At 42.5% G+C, this 9788-nt stretch overlaps 1 pseudogene; it reads left to right on the plus strand.

Annotated features, from left to right (window-relative positions):
* The first annotated feature begins 3101 nt into the window (after positions 1–3101).
* On the plus strand, positions 3102–9584 carry LOC100458744 (large ribosomal subunit protein uL10-like; annotated as a pseudogene).
* The last annotated feature ends 204 nt before the right edge of the window (positions 9585–9788 follow it).

The raw sequence follows: 9788 nt of genomic DNA on the forward strand, positions 1-9788 counted from the left end.
AATCATAAGGAAACAATCAGCCAATTTCAGAATATTGGGACAGCCTACAAGACCAGTTGGCCTGGAGTTTTCAAAAAAAGTCAATGTTTTGAAAGAAAATAAAAAGTAGGAGGATGGTTCTTGATTGGAAGAGACTCCAGAGACTCAACACCAATGCAGAGAACCTGGATTTGCATCTTGGAGCAGAAAATGGAAGAGGTTTAAAAAGACATTTTGGAGGCATCTGGGGAAATGTGGATGTGGGTTGCAGATTATTAGATGATAGTGTGGAATTAATATTTATTTTTGTAGGAGTAATATTTATATCATGTTTCTGTAAGATGCTGCCTTATTTTCAGGAGATGTTGGCTGAAGTACTTACAGGTAAAGTGTTATGCTGTCAGCACCTTATTTTCAAATGTTTAAGCCAAAAAAAAAGAAAGTGGTGTGTGTGTGTGTGTGTGTGTGTGTGTGTGTGTGTGAAGTGTATGCATGGGTATGTATGAAGAGAGAACAATAAAGCAAATGTAACAAAATGTTAATACCTGGTGAATCTAGAGGAAGGGTATATGTGTGTTCAACTTTTCTGTCAATTTGAAATTTTTCCTTCCAGCTCTTAGGGAAATGGGGAAAAGAAATTTAAAATTTTAAATAAAAAAATTTCCAAATAAAAGTTAGATTTTTAAAAAGCGCCCTATCTGTGGCAAGTTGCTGAAAGTACCTTCAATGCAAGACAGTGAATAGGAGACCAGGGTCATATGAATCCCAAGTTTTCTTTTTTGGAAGCAGTGATTGCTACATTGTTTTCCATTCCCAAAATTTTCCTAAATCTCAGCATAACAAATAGTTCTGCAGGATTTCCAAAAATGCCTAACTGTTTCCATATTTGGGACAATTTTTTCCTGGGTACCAAAACAAAAAAATAAATTTTCCCTGCCCTTCCGAGAGAGAATGAGGATATTAGCTTTCTGTGGCTTAGTGGGGATTTTCCCACAAGAAGTAAAAGGATGCCTTGATTTCCAGTCTCCCCCAATATAAACTCAGAACATGGCTCATAACAGAGAGTATTGCCAATTGTGTGACTGGGGGGCTAGCAGCACAATAGAGGAAAATGCAGCCTACCCTTCTAAAAGTTCTTCCCTTAGAACTCTAAACTCACTGAAATGCTGAGCCCAGTTTAAAGTCATGCAATTTAAGAGGGTGTGAAAAACTTGGACAAGGCTCTAAACTCACGAAAATGACTTCAGGATTAAAGGCTTGGAGGACAATCTTTCTGAGGAAGGTCAGAGAGAATGAATGGGCTGTTTTGCTAGGAGATGAGCAACTATGTGGCAATTTAATGCTGGTTCTTCAGATGTACCAAGAGAATGGCAACCAGATGCTCCCTGCTGCCACCAGAACAGGAAAAGCAGAAACTGGTTTGCCTTAATGAAGGAATTCATTTCTGGGAAGGTTGTTAAAAAGAGGTTGGGCATCATCAGAAGGACCATTCTAGAGAACTAGTCCCACTCTCAAAATGCTCCAAAACTTGATTGCAAATAAGTTGCTTTTTGTTTTGTTTTGTTTTTTCATTTTGTTTTGTTTTGAGACAGGGTCTTGCTCTATCCCCCAGGCTGGAGTGCAGTGGAGCAATTACAGCTCACTGCAGCCTCAAACTCTTGGGCTCAAGTCATCCTCCCACCTCAGCCTCCCAAGTAGCTGAGACTACCACCATGTGCCACTAAGCCTGGCTTCAAATAAGTTAAAAAAATTAAAGCAATTTGTGTTATGAAAATGTTAATTAACCCAGAAAATTCCTAGTCTAAATGCCAGCTTAATCAGTAGATCCTTCTTTCATCTATCCATTTTTTTTTCTTCTTCTTTTTGTAACCTGCCTACCAGAGAAATGGGATGCCAAGGTCTTCCTTCGGGGATACAAATATTTCTTCATCACACAAATCTCTTGATCACAATGACGTGGCAGAAAGCTTGTTCTGAAGCATTGCTGAGGGCCTTTCAACCTGTAAATTATATGAACGCATTATTTAATGTGTTTGGCCTTATGGCTTCATCTTCCTAATTATGTTTATTTTGATAAGCATGCTAATTGGCCTGGGGTAAGAGGGTGAAGGTGGAAATTAGGATTATAGTTAAAATATGCCTGGGGGAGGAGAGCCTCTTGTGAGTAAACATCTAATCGTAATTCACGTGAATTGCACATGAAGCCCATCAAGAGGTGGCGCCACCTCAGATCTGAAATTAGCTCCATTCTTCCTTCATCATTTTGCCTTCTACCCTATCTCAGAAAAGTTATCGCTTTCCTTTTTCCAAGGGAGCATCCCTGCTCCTAACATGGCAGAAAGAAAGAAAATGTGACTGAGAAACTGATAAAAAGACGGAGGCTGAATGAGATTTTGTCACAGAAGAGTTTTAAATGGAGTGATCCCATGGTCAAGGTGATGTGATTTTCTGTGAACAGCTGGACAAAGTGAGACAAATGTGTTCCTAGCAGAAAAGCAGATTTAGGTCCTCCCAAGAGCTCAGCAATGATGTATGGTGCCAATTACTGTTGTTTGCTTTTTGTTTTGGTTCATCTGTTTTTCTCTCGCTCACCCATACCTAATTTTGTCATTTACGCCAGGCTATTGCTTATGACAGTCACAGCTTTCCAAAGAACCCCAATCCCTGCTAGTCTCCTTTCCAGCAAAACTGGAAACTCACAGGTCTTGCTCAGTCTTCCTTGCAGTTTCATGTCATGTATGTTTGGGAGCTGAGTCCTTTCTGAGGATGAGAAGAAAACAATTCTCTATGTAGTTATGTACTCTGGTATCGGCATTTATTTGGGGTTTGGGAAAGCCTCTAAAGCAATGAAGAAGGATATCAGAAAAATCCCAGGCGTTACATTTTGGTGGCCTTTTATCAGCTGGGAGATGGCTCAGGGCCTGCTGTCTTCTCTTTCTATTGAGCTCACAGCGCCATCTCTTGTCCTCCCAGGTAATTACAGGTGGCAATAGCTCTTGGAGCACTAAAGGATATTTCACTGGGCTCTACAATCTTCACACTCAGCATCAGGAGCTAGGCTATGAGAGCTATTGCCACCTGTAAACAGTATCTTTTTTTCTCTCACCAGGTGTCCTCGCAGGAGTGACATTGTCTTTAAATCCTATGTGGCAATCCCTGATGCACCCTCGTGATGCCCACGGAAGACAGGGTGACCTGGAAGTCCAACTACTTTCCTTAAGGTCATCCAGCTTTTGGATGATTATCTGAAATGTTTCATCGTGGGAGCAGACAATCTGGGCTCCAAGCAGATGCAGCAGATCCTCAAGTCCCTACGAGGGAAGGCCGTGGTGCTGATGGGCAAGAAACCATGATGAGCAAGGCCATCCAAGGGCACCTGGAAAACAGCTGAGTTCTGGAGAAACTGTTGCCTCGTATCCAGGGAAATGTGGGCTTTGTGTTCACCAAGGAGGACCTCACTGAGATCAGGGACATGCTGCTAGCCAATAAGGTGCCAGGTGCCACCTGTGCTGGTGCCATTGCCCCATGTGATGTTACTGTGACAGACTAGCCTCGAGAAGAACTCCTTTTTTATTTTTTTGAGATGGAGTTTCCCTGTTGTTGGCCAGGCTGGAGTGCAATGGCACGATCTTGGCTTACCACAACCTCTGTCTCCCAGGTTCAAGCGATTCTCCTGCCTCAGCCTCCTGAGTAGCTGGGATCACAGGCATGCGCCACCACGCCTAGCTAACTTTTTTTTTTTTTTTGTATTTTTAGTAGAAATGGGGTTTCTCCATGTTGGTCAGGTTGGTCTCAAACTTATGACCTCAGGTGATACGCCCGCCTCGGCCTCCCAAAGTGCCGGGATTACAGGCCGAGAAGACCTCCTTTTTCCAGGATTTAGGCATCATCACTAAAATCTCCAGGCACCACTGAAATCCTGAGTGATGTGCAGCTGATCAAGACTGGAGTCAAAGTGAGAGCCAGTGAAGCCGCATTGCTGAACATGCGGAACATCTCTCCCTTCTCCTTTGGGCTGGTCATCCGGCAGGTGTCTGACAACGGCAGCATCTACAACACTGAAGTTTGGGGTATGAATGATCCTGGCACCAGGTAGTGAGCACAGTACCCAATAGGTAGTTTTTCAGTCCTTACCTTTGTACGTCCCTCCCCGTCTAGTAGTCCCTCTAGTAGATGTCTATTGTTCCCGCCTTTATGTCCATGTGTACCCGATGTTTTTGTTTGTTTGTTTGTTTGTTTGTTTTTGAGACAGAGTCTCGCTCTGTCACCCAGGCTGGAGTGCAGTGGCGCAATCTCGGCTCACTGCAACCTCTGGCTCCTGGGTTCAAGCAATTCTCCTGCCTCAGCCTCCTGAGTAGCTGGGATTACAGGTGCCTGCCACCACATCCGGCTAATTTTTGTATTTTTAGTAGAGATAGGGTTTCACCATATTGGTCAGGCTGGTCTTGAACTCCTGACCTCGTGATCCACCCGCCTTGGCCTCCCAAAGTGCTGGGATTACAGGTATGAGCCACCACACCCAGCCTCATGTGTACCCAATGTTTAGCTACCACTTATAAATGAGAATATTTGGTATTTGTTTTTCTGTTTCTGTGTTAATTCACTTAGGATAATGGCCTCTAGCTGCAACCATGTTGCTACAAAGGACATGATTTCATACGTGTCATGGTTTTGTAGTATTCCTTTGTGTGTATGTACCATTTTCTTTATCCCGTTCACCATTGATGGACGCCTAGATTGATTCCACGTCTTTGCTACTGTGAGTAGTACTGTGATGAACGTACACGGGCAGGGGTCTTTTTGGTAGAATCATTTGTTTTCCTTTGGATATATAGCCAGTAATGGAATTACTACTGGGTTGAATGGTAGTTCTAAGTTATTTGAGATATCTCCAATCTGCTTTCCACAGTGGCTGAATTAATTTTCATTCCCACCAACTGTGTATAAGCCTCCCCTTTTCTCTGCAGCCTTGCCAACATCTGTTTGTTTTTTGTCTTTTGTTTTTGTTTTTACTTTTTAACCTATTTATGCCGGAGGTTGCTCTTTTTTTTTTTTTTAAACTAGACTTTGGGCAGTGACCTTGAGCAGTAGGATATAAACAACTTCCACAAGCTTAGCATTCCAATAATGGAACGCTAGGCATAAATGGCCTAATAATAGCCATTCCGACTGGCATGAGACAGTATCTCACTGTGGTTTTGATTTGCATTTCTCTGATGATTAGTGATGTTGAGCATTTTTTCATGTTTGTTGGTCGCTTGTACGTCTTCTTTTGAGATGTGTCTGTAAATATTAATACTATCTTGAAAGCAAGTTCAGCATTCCCCTTTATTTGAAATTGATTTTTGGATCATATCAATGGGAGCCCCCAGCTGAGGTTAAGTTCTTTATACTTATACCACCAGAATCAGTCTTCCTTCAACCAGTGGCTTGTTTTCCACACATTTCAGAACATGAGATGTTCCAAATATCACTCAAAAATAGTCCTTTTGCTCTACATGGACACACAGGTAACATTGAGGCCACTTTTTGTCATTTTTTGATGGCCCACCAATAGCAGCAAACCACATATACAGAGATTGATTTCTGGCAAGTAATTGCAAGTCTAGCCACACAAACCTATTGAAGATAATTGTTCTGAAACTTCAGAAGCCAGAGAAACAGAAATGTCAGAGGTGTTCAAACCAGAGCAACTCCATCTTGAATAGGGGCTGGGTACACTAAGGCTGAGATCTACCGGGCTGCATTCCCAGGAGGTTAGGCATTGTTAGTCACAGGATGAGACAGGAGGTTGGCACAAGATACAGGTCATAAAGACCTTGCTGATAAAAAAAAGTTTGCGGTAAAGAAGTCGGCCAAGGCCGGGCGCAGTGGCTCACACCTATAATCCCAGCACTTTGGGAGGCCAAGGAGGGTGGATCACGAGGTCAGTAGTTCAAGACCAGCCTGACCAATATGGTAAAACCCCGTCTCTACTAAAAATACAAAAATTTCCCGGGTGTGGTGGTATGCACCTGTAATCACAGCTACTCAGGAGGTTGAGGCAGGAGAATTGCCTGAACCCGGGAGGCAGAGGTTGCAGTGAGCTGAGATCGCGCCACTGCACTTCAGCCTGGCAACAGAGCGAGACTCCATCTCACCAAAAAAAAAAAAAAAAAAAAAGAAGTCAGCCAAAACCCACCAAAACCAAAACCAAGATGGTGATGAAAGTGACCTCTGGTCATCCTCATTGCTCATTATAATGCACCAATATAATGCATTATAATTCTATAATGCACCAATATAATGCATTATAATTCTATAATGCACCAATATAATGCATTATAATTCTATAATGCACCAATATAATGCATTATAATTCTATAATGCACCAATATAATGCATTATAATTCTATAATGCACCAATATAATGCATTATAATTCTATAATGCACCAATATAATGCATTATAATTCTATAATGCACTAATATAATGCATTATAATTACATAATGCACTAATTATAATGCATTAGATGCCAAAAGACACACCCACCAGTGCCATGCCAGTTTACAAATACCATGGCAATGTCAGGAAGTTACCCTATATAGTCTGAAAAGGGGAGGAACACTTAGTTCTGGGAATTGCCCACCCCTTTCCCAGAAAACTCATGAATAATCCACCCTTTTTCTAGCATATAATCAAGAAATAACCATAAGTTTTCTAGCTGAGCAGCCCATACTGCTGCTCTGCCTATGGAGTAGCCATTCTTTATTCCTTCACTTTTCTAATAAACTTGCTTTCACTTTATGGATTTGCCTTCTTTCTTGCACGAGATCCAAGAACCCTCTCTTAGGGTCTGGATTGGGACCCCTTTAGAGTAACAGAAAGACTGAAGAAAATAAAGGGGACAGCAGATAAATAGAAAAAGAAAAATAGACAGTGTTGGGAAAAAAAAGCAGCAATTTCCATTTTTCTAAAGTAAGAGTGGGAATGAATGATAGATCCTCTGAACAAAAAATAAAAAGAAATGTAAGGGGTGGCAACCAGAAGGTGACAATTTAATTTTATAGACAGTAAAATAGGCGAGGTGTGGTGGCTCATATGTACAATCTCAGCACTTTGGGAGGCCGAGACAGGAGGATTACTTGAGCCCAGGAGTTCTAGACCAGCCTGGGCAACATATGCAGACCTCGTCTCTACAAAAAGTTAAAAAATTAGCTGGGCCTGGTGGTGTTTGCCTGCAGTCTTGTCTACTTGGGAGGCTGAGGAGAGAGGATTGTTTTAGCCCAGGTTGCAGTGAGCTATGATCACACCACTGTACTCCACCCAGGCTGGGCAACAGAGCGAGACCCTGTCTCAAACAAAATAAAATAAAACAAAAACCCAGCAAAATAAAAGGAATAATAATTTGAATTACTTGGAGATCCAATATCTTGATTTTCCAAGTCAACTAAACATGTTTATTAATAGATAAATGAGAATAATTCTGTTAAAAGCAGGGAAACCTCCCCAATCAACTACTTCTAACACACACACAGAAATACACTCACTCTTTGTAGAACAAGAGAGGGACTAATAATCAAATAAACTAAGTGTAAATCATCTAGAAAAAGTTATTTTTTTTTCTCCTGAGTTTTTCCCAGGCTGGAGTGCAGTGACATGATCTCAGCTCACAGCAACCCCTGCCTCCTGGGTTCATGCAATTCTCGTGCCTCAGCTTCCCAAGTAGCTGGGATTACAGGCATGTACCACCACCCTTGGCTAATTTTTGTATTTTTAGTAGAGATGGGGTTTCACCATGTTGACCAGGCTAGTCTTGAACTCCTGACCTCAGATGATCCACCCGTCTCGGCCTCCCAAAGTGCTGGGATTACAGGCATGAGCCACCATGCCCAGGCTCTCCTGAGTTTTTATACTTCAGCATAAAGAGCTTTGCCTCAGAGATGAGATTATCAGCCACACTGACAACATTCTCATCCCAGGGCCTTCATTCTAAAGGATTCTGGTTCAGAGCCCAAACCCTGGAGCAGACAGATGCCTGTGTGACCTTGGGCAGGCTTCTTAAATTTTCCCTCTGGGTTGCCTCATCCATATCATAGGGACATAACAATAGTACGTACCTCAAAGAGTTGTTCAAAGACTATACAGTGTAGGTAAGATGCTTAGAACAGTGGCTGGCATGTAGTGAGCCTGATATAAAGTGCTGGCTTTTACTACTATCATACGAAAATCAGGGATTCTAGTTCTTGTTTTGGCGGCCAGCTTAACGTTTTCTCCCACTGGTGTTTAGAGTGTTTGCTCTCATGCATATGAGCAACTCCTCACTGTCTCAAGTTAAGCTTTTCATGTGACAGTCACTCCTTCCTTACTCAGCACAGGGATAAGGGATGAGGGGGAGTACTAGTTCATTTTCACACTGCTGATAAACACATACCTGAGACTGGGCAATTTACAAAGGAAAGAGGTTTAATGGAGAACTCACAGTTGCATGTGACTGGGGAAGCCTCATAATCGTGGTGGAAGGCTAGGAGGAGCAAGTCACATGTTACCTGGATGGCAGCAGGCAAAGAGAGCTTGTGCAGGGCAACTCCCCCTTATAAACCCATCAGATATTGTAAGACTTATTCACTATCATGAGAACAGCACAGGAAAGACCTGCTCCCATGATTCAATTACCTCCCACCAGGTCCCACCAACATATGGAAATTCAAGATGATATTTGAGTGGGACACAGCCAAGCCATATTGGGGGGAAGGTGGAACTGGGGCTCCTGGGGGAGTCTTCCCTTGAGAGTGAGTGGCTAACATGCAACCTGAGTTTTCAGTAGGCCCTGTAAATCCCAAGTGAATGGAAACCCGATATATCATGAAAAGGATAGAAATATGGGGACCTGTTAATATTTATTATATTAACATATATAATATTTCATATGTTTTAATAAAATAAAGCCATGTTTTACTGATTATCAAAAATATCCCAGTCTTTACTGGCTGTTTTATTTATTTTTATTTTTATTTTCTTGAGACAGAGTATCATTTTGTTGCCCAGGCTGGAGTGCAGTGGTGTGATCTTGGCTCACTGCAACCTCCACCTTCCGGGTTCAAGCAATCCTCCACCTCAGCCTCCCAAGTAGCTGGGACTACAGGCCTACACCACCACGCTGGGCTAATTTTTGTATTTTTAGTAGAGATGGGGTTTCACTGTGTTGGTCAGGCCAGTCTTGAACTCCTGATCTCAGATCATCCACCTGCCTTGGCCTCCCAAAGTGTTGGGATTATAGGCATTAGCCACTGCACCCAACCTACTGGTTCTTTTAGTTACGAGTTCAGCTCAAAGCAAGTTCATGTTAGAAATAAAATGTAATCCTTCACAGTCTGTGAAATGTACTTTATTATTATTATCCATTTATTTTTTCATGCAGAAACCCGTGCATTCATCCATCCACCCAATTGTTATTTTGTAATTCTGTTGAGCATTTATTGGAACAGAGATAAAAGACACAAACATCAACAATGCTCAGAGGATTAAATGGAGGCCGGAGACAAGGGGACAGATCATGACAACCCTGGTGATGGCAGGCATGCCCTGGTGTGCCCAGAGCACTGCAAAAGGTGCATCTAACTGAGGCTGAGCATAGAGGGTTAAGCATGGCCAGGAAAGGCTTTCTAGATAGGATGGTGGCCAGGCCAATCTTGAAGGAAGAAGCTATTGGCCAGAGGAAGACAGGGAGGAAGGAAAGTTCGGGCAGACAGACATTGGCCCAGGCACCTTGGTGAGGAGACCCTCCCAGTGCTGTTCACTTCTCAAAGCGGAGCACCTCTGTCCCCAG

This window comes from Pongo abelii, chromosome 17 (genome assembly GCF_028885655.2).
Source record: "Pongo abelii isolate AG06213 chromosome 17, NHGRI_mPonAbe1-v2.0_pri, whole genome shotgun sequence".
Lineage (NCBI taxonomy): Eukaryota > Metazoa > Chordata > Mammalia > Primates > Hominidae > Pongo > Pongo abelii.